General features: G+C 33.9%; 1 pseudogene; it reads left to right on the forward strand.

Annotated features, from left to right (window-relative positions):
* Window positions 1–1,254: 1,254 nt before the first annotated feature.
* LOC137615132 (serine-rich adhesin for platelets-like) overlaps window positions 1,255–7,500 on the forward strand; it is an 88,380-nt pseudogene continuing 82,134 nt past the window's right edge.

The following is a 7,500-nucleotide window of genomic DNA, read 5'->3' on the forward strand; positions in this document are numbered from 1 at the left end:
TATATACAGCGAAAACACAGACTTGAGTTGCCATTTGTATTCGAGGTGAATTATTTTCATTTTATTTCTCTTTAATTGTCCAGATTTTTATTCGTTTTAGTATTTTTCCCTCATGCCTCGCTTCGAGGGAAAGTAAAATATAAGTAATAAGAACTATTATATCGTCTTGCTTGTCGTGTCTCATACCTCGTACAAAAACAGAACAAAGCCGGAAAAGTTGCTAACGGTGGTAATCCATTTTCAATTATCACTTAATTTTGAGTTTGTTTCTTGGTAAAGTTTCTTGCATAAGCAAAAATATAGTACAGGCGTTTACAAAGTACATATGTAAGAATCATGAATTGTATTTAACTTGTGGATAGAGGTTGAACAAATGTTATGCAATAATTGAAAACGGAACCATGGAAACGGGAAAAGTCCCGTTAATGTAATGATGTTGCCGTTGTATGATAACAAACCTAAGCATAGCGTTGCTTCTCTAGAAATGGGAGAGTTGTTTAGCGAATCTCCTTTCTAAGAAGAGATGTTTTATGATTGCTTAAATGCATAAATACTTAAGTTTTCATGAGGCATTTTGATCCCTTGCCCATATGTTTGCCAATATAGCATATAATATTTGTGTATATAGAAATTTTACTTATATCTATCTAAATCAAAACTAATAGATGGAAGTTGTACCCATATTGAAATTATTTTGAATATTTGAAAGTAAAGATATTTAAGATTTGCCCACGGTAAAAGTTAACGTCGATTTAACTGCAACAGAGTGCCAAGGAGCTGTATATTTCTTGATTGTATACCAATAACTTGAGTTAATTAATGACTGAAAGTTTATATGTGAGTCTGTTTCTCTCGTTCTCTTTTCTCCTTATCTTTTAATAAGAATATTAAGATATAGGCCTATGATGGAATCATGTAAGTGGTCCGATTTGAAAGTCAGAGAGAGAGAGAGAGAGAGAGAGAGGAGAGAGAGAGAGAGAGAGAGAGAGAGAGAGAGAGAGGAGAGAGAGAGAGAGCAATTATATTGGTTGAACTTTAAACCATTTAGTGTTTTAGGTTTTTATATTATATACTAATCGTATAATACAAATAAAGTTAAAATGTAAGCAATATTCCTTCAGGTTATATTCGTTCAAAATGGCCACGTATAAATCCAACGATGATAACCACAAGAAGTACGAGAACTTAAAGCCAGACGTACGATAGCCTCACTGGCTGACATGGCAGGCTAGGAACGGCCCTTAGTCTCATCAAACCCACTAGAAGGCGCAACAAGCATAAATTTCCCATTACGAGTTAGAAAATTCAGAAATATTTTTTTTTTCGTAGGCCTACATCTTTCTGTGCTATCGAGAAAAAGTTTTTGTTGTAGTTTGATTCCTCCAGTGATGAGTGCATCTCGGGAGGAGGTCTTCTGCTCGTCCGTTGTCCTTACGGACCCGTCTTACCTTACGCATAGAATTATTTGTATTTTGTTACAGGATATAGACGTAGGATGACGAACTTTCTCCAGACTATTGCGGTGTGCGCTCCTGTGTAAATAGGTGTGTTCGTTTTTTTAAAAGTTTGAACTAATAGTGGAAGTTTTCATGGTCAAAAGTTCAAAAGTTTAGAATTCTGTAGTCAATGATAATCGAATATGTTTAGTGCATGGTAATTAGCAATATGTACATAAAGTAAAAAAATAGGATTAATTGAAGCTAACCATTTAAGATATTAAATAGAATCATACAGAACTGATAAGGTTCTATTAGCCACGCCTCCTTCCATCGGTGGTTATCAACTCAACCAGTCAATTCGTTACCATGACGACGACTAAAAAGCCGTTTCCAATAGACCTGGATAGAGAGATGCTCTTATCTGTTGACAGCTATGCGACATTATCGTCGTCATCGTCTTCGTCCTCCTCCGACAGTGATCTGTCTTCTCCCGACACCGAACTGTCCAGCTTCCAGTTTTCCAGCGAGGCCACAGTCTCCTCTGGAAACGCCCTGCCCGACTTGCTCTTCCTGGGACTGCGGACGCCAATCCATTCCCGAACGCCGAATAACTCTCCGACGTCCCTGGATGCGTCCATTGCTTCGCTTATTACGATCAGAGAGGACAAGACAACGACGACCGACAGCTGTCTCAGCGGTACTGTGCCCGAGACGAGTATAACATGGGCGGGAATAAGAGGAGGGGGAGGAGGAGTAGGAGGGCGTCCTTGTCACCACACGCATTCCAATGATTACAAGACTCCACAGGACATCAGCCCGGAAGATATAAACTACACGGGCGATTTGAAACTGGGACATTGCACCGCAAAAGTGCTTCTTCCGACCTTGGCACCGTCTGTTCCTCATTCTGACACGTTTAAGCCGCCAGTTCCTGCGTGCAGAAACGCCAGTGCCACCAACGCAACTACAATTCAGCAATCGCCTGCCTTCGAGACAGCAAGGGCCCCTTTACCGTCGAAGGCCTCCCATTCTAACACAGTCTCCTCCGCAGTACGCACTCAGACGTCTGCCAGTGATATTGAAAGTCGCTCTGTGGGAGAAAGTTCGACTCGTCACGGCCAGACTTCGACGGATCCCAAAGGGGAGTTTGGATTTGCGAACAGAATGTGTAATAAAGAGAAGAAAGAGAGTGGTGGCGGGGGCGGACGCCCCTCCGCGAATACCCTGATGCCAAATGGGCAGAGTGTTTGTTCGCAGGCGTGTGCTGAAACTTATAACAGGCTGGCCAAGGACCTCGGGGAAACGAAGGATAAATTGGTATCCCTGGCTGTGCAGGTAAGATCCGTGTTCTTTTTTTTTTCTTTTGGTAACTTTCACGTTTCTTTGTCACTAAATAATACATGATCATTACGCTCTTTTTGTGACTAAATGTATGTTCATTACATTCCTTTGTCACTAAATGAAACAAGATCACTACGTTCCTTTATCACTAAAGAATATATGACCATTAACTTTATCCTCCCAGCAAGGCCTCAGAATATGGGTGGTCTTTTTTCTGCACATATTTGGGGTTCGCGGAAATTATTATTATTATTATTATTATTACTACTACTACTACTACTACTACTACTACTACTACTAGCTAAGCTACAACCTTAGTGGGAAAAGCAGGATGCTATGAGCGCAAGGGCTCCAACAAGGAAAAAATAGTCCAGTGAAGAAAGGAAATAAAAAAAAGAAATAAACTACAAGTGAAGTAATGAAGTAAGTTTATCGAATGGGAGAGAAATGGAAAGGAAGTGGTGGTCCAAAGAACGGTGCGTCGGGTTGAGAGAGAGAGAGAGAGAGAGAGAGAGAGAGAGAGAGAATGGTCACGCGGGCAGAGGCAGTGTTGCGGGGTATTCCCCTGCCATTGAAAGGTTTCGTGCAATCTTTATGTCGGTCAATTATCTTGTTCACAATGGCAAGACTTGTCTTTGCGCATGAGTGGAATATTTGTTTGCACGTTTACGTGCGCGTAATGTTTTTAGTATGTGCACGAATATATTTGTATTGATGAGTATTGCATTAGTTAAGTGTTTTATGCCAATTTGGTACCTTATTAGGAAGATGTTTGGCATCGAAATTATGAACTTTTCATGTCAAGGTTTGTCGTAATGTTTATTCTGTTGAAATAGCTAACGATTCTAATGATTTTTATAACAGTAATTGAAATAAAACATCAAAATTATTTCATCTCGATTATCGTTTACATTTTAACTTATGAACAAATGAAGAAATTGCGTTGTTGAAGGTTAATGTTAGTAGCTTTTCCATTTTTTTTTTATATAACAATAAACTATCATTGTTTAAGAGGCCCACAGAAAACTGCTAATTTTATCTTTCTACCTTTGCTATTTTTAGTTAATTTATGATCGTCAAACCTAAAATAAAAAAAAAAACTCTTCATTAGATTTTTTTAAATTTATTGTGTTATACTCAAATATATATTGTAAAATCCAAAAACTATCAATACTAAAATCTACTTATAAACCATCAATACCCTTCTGGAATTAATGTAAAGTATATATCAGATACATTGAGAATTCGCCACGCACAGATAACGAGAGATTGTCGACACCCATAGTCCATTTTCTCTCCACAAAATGAGTTCTCCCACTATGAATATATCAGCAAGCAACTATGAAGCTGCGTTTCAACCCTTATTTTATTTGTAACTGCAGATTCCAACTTATAATTGTGCTTTTGATAAAGGTTCATGAGTCATCAGTAATTAACCATCTATTGCCTTCCCTTGGTATACTACCGCTAGAGAGTTATGGGGTCCTTGACTGGCCAGCTAGTATTACATTGGATCCTTCTCTCCGGTTACGCTTTATTTTCCCTTTGCCTACACATACACCGAATAGTCTGGCATATTCTTTTCAAATTCTCCTCTGTCTTCATACACCTGACAACGCTAAGATTACCAAACCATTCTTCTTCTTTTGCTATATATGTGTGTATATACAGTATATGCATATATATGTGTATGTATATAGGTGTGTGTACGTATAAGCAATTTATAAATATATATTCATTTGTAGAATATATATCATCTCTCTCTCTCTCTCTCTCTCTCTCTCTCTCTCTCTCTCTCTCTCTCTCTCTCTCTCTCTCTCTCTCTCTCTCTCTCTCTCTATATATATATATATATATATATATATATATATATAAATATATATATATATATATATATATATATATATATATATATATATATACAGTACATATATCATCTCTCTCCCTCTAAATCTCTATATATATACATATATATATACATATATATATATATATATATATAATACATATATATATATATATATACATATATATATATATATACATATATATATATATATATGTGTGTATATATATATATACATATATATATATATATACATATATATATATATATATATATATATATATATATATATATATATATACATATATATATATATGTGTGTATATATATATATATATATATATATATATATATATATATATATATATATATATATATATATATATATATATATATATATATATATATACACACACACATGCACTCATATATTATGTATGTAAGTTTATATACCTTTAAGTATATCTTATGCAATTATACATCAGAGAAACTATTGTATACACCCACAATATTGTTGTATCATTTGTTGTACTCATTACATATTCAGTCTGTAGACACTCTTGTAACAAATGCTCCTACGATGAGGCTATAAACTGACCTTGGAAGGGCGTTCCTTCTATATCAAGTATCTTGATTTCGTTGACCTTTTCCATACATCTGGACCTTGATCTCTCGTTCGGATGGTCAGTGTCTTTATTTAATCTATGGGGTTTTGTTGGTCTTGGTTGTAGAAAATGCAATATATATATATATATATATATATATATATATATATATATATGTATATATATATATATATATATATATATATATATATATATTTATATTTATATAAATAAATAAATAAATGAATAAATAAATATACATACATACATACATACCGTATATACAGTATATATGATATATATGCATATAAAATATATATATATATATATATATATATATATATATATATATATATATATATATATATATATATATATATATATATATATATAGTCTATTTAATATGTATAGAGTACATGATATACCGGTATATTCACGAAGTATATATATGTATATAAACATATATATGTATATATGTATATATACAGTATATATGTAAATATGTGTATATATATGTATATATATATATACACACGAACCAAACAGCGTAAAACGCCGTTCCTAAAGGGTATGCAAAATATGCATTGTCCATCCAATTTCTTAACTCTAGTCACAGGTCGATATAGTAATCTTTGTTAATGACATTACCCAGATAAGATACCCCACACAAAATATTAATCGAAGGTGTAACAATGACAAAAAAAAAAAAAATAATAAATGAATAAATAAATATGATGTTCAAATAATTGGTATATTAAAATATTCCTAAGATTTTCGGTGATTAGTCTATCCATAGGAAATATTTTGGCGATGTCAAGTAAATTATATTATGATTGGCCGATGTAAAGTACATTATATTCTGATTGGCCGATGTAAAGTACATTATATTCTGATTGGCCGATGTAAAGTACATTCTATTATGATTGGCCGATGTCAAGTACATTCTATTCTGATTGGCCGATGTAAAGTACATTATATTCTGATTGGCCGATGTAAAGTACATTATATTCTGATTGGCCGATGTAAAGTACATTCTATTCTGATTGGCCGATGTAAAGTACATTATATTCTGATTGGCCGATGTAAAGTACATTATATTCTGATTGGCCGATGTAAAGTACATTCTATTATGATTGGCCGATGTAAAGTACATTATATTCTGATTGGCCGATGTAAAGTACATCATGTTCTGGTTGGCCGATGTAAAGTACATTATGCTCTGATTGGCCGATGTAAAGTACATTATGCTCTGATTGGCTGATGTAAAGTACATTATGTTCTGATTGGCCGTTGTAAAATAAATTATGTTCTGATTGGTCCATGTAAAGTACATTATGTTCTGATTGGCCGATGTAAAGTACATTATATTCTGATTGATTGATGTAAAGTACATTATATTCTGATTGATTGATGTAAAGTACATTATGTTCTGATTGGCCGATGTAAAGTACATTATATTCTGATTGACCGATGTAAAGTACATTATGTTCTGATACGCCGATGTAAAATACATTATGTTCTGATTGGCCGATGTAGAGTACATTATATTCTGATTGACCGATGTAAAGTACATTATGTTCTGATTGGCCGATGTAAAGTACATTATATTCTGATTGGCCGATGTAAAGTACATTATGTTCTGATTGGCCGATGTAAAGTACATTATATTCTGATTGACCGATGTAAAGTACATTATGTTCTGATTGGCCGATGTAAAGTACATTATATTCTGATTGGCCGATGTAAAGTACATTATGTTCTGATACGCCGATGTAAAATACATTGTTCTGATTGGCCGATGTAAAGTACATTATATTCTGATTGACCGATGTAAAGTACATTATGTTCTGATTGGCCGATGTAAAGTACATTATATTCTGATTGACCGATGTAAAGTACATTATGTTCTGATTGGCCGATGTAAAGTACATTATATTCTGATTGACCGATGTAAAGTACATTATGTTCTGATTGGCCGATGTAAAGTACATTATATTCTGATTGACCGATGTAAAGTACATTATATTCTGATTGGCCGATGTAAAGTACATTATGTTCTGATACGCCGATGTAAAATACATTATGTTCTGATTGGCCGATGTAAAGTACATTATATTCTGATTGACCGATGTAAAGTACATTATGTTCTGATTGGCCGATGTAAAGTACATTATATTCTGATTGACCGATGTAAAGTACATTATATTCTGATTGGCCGATGTAAAGTACAGTTCCCTCCAGGAATTTCGAGACACAGCATATGACTAT

Source organism: Palaemon carinicauda, chromosome 21, assembly GCF_036898095.1.
Source record: "Palaemon carinicauda isolate YSFRI2023 chromosome 21, ASM3689809v2, whole genome shotgun sequence".
NCBI classification, from domain to species: domain Eukaryota; kingdom Metazoa; phylum Arthropoda; class Malacostraca; order Decapoda; family Palaemonidae; genus Palaemon; species Palaemon carinicauda.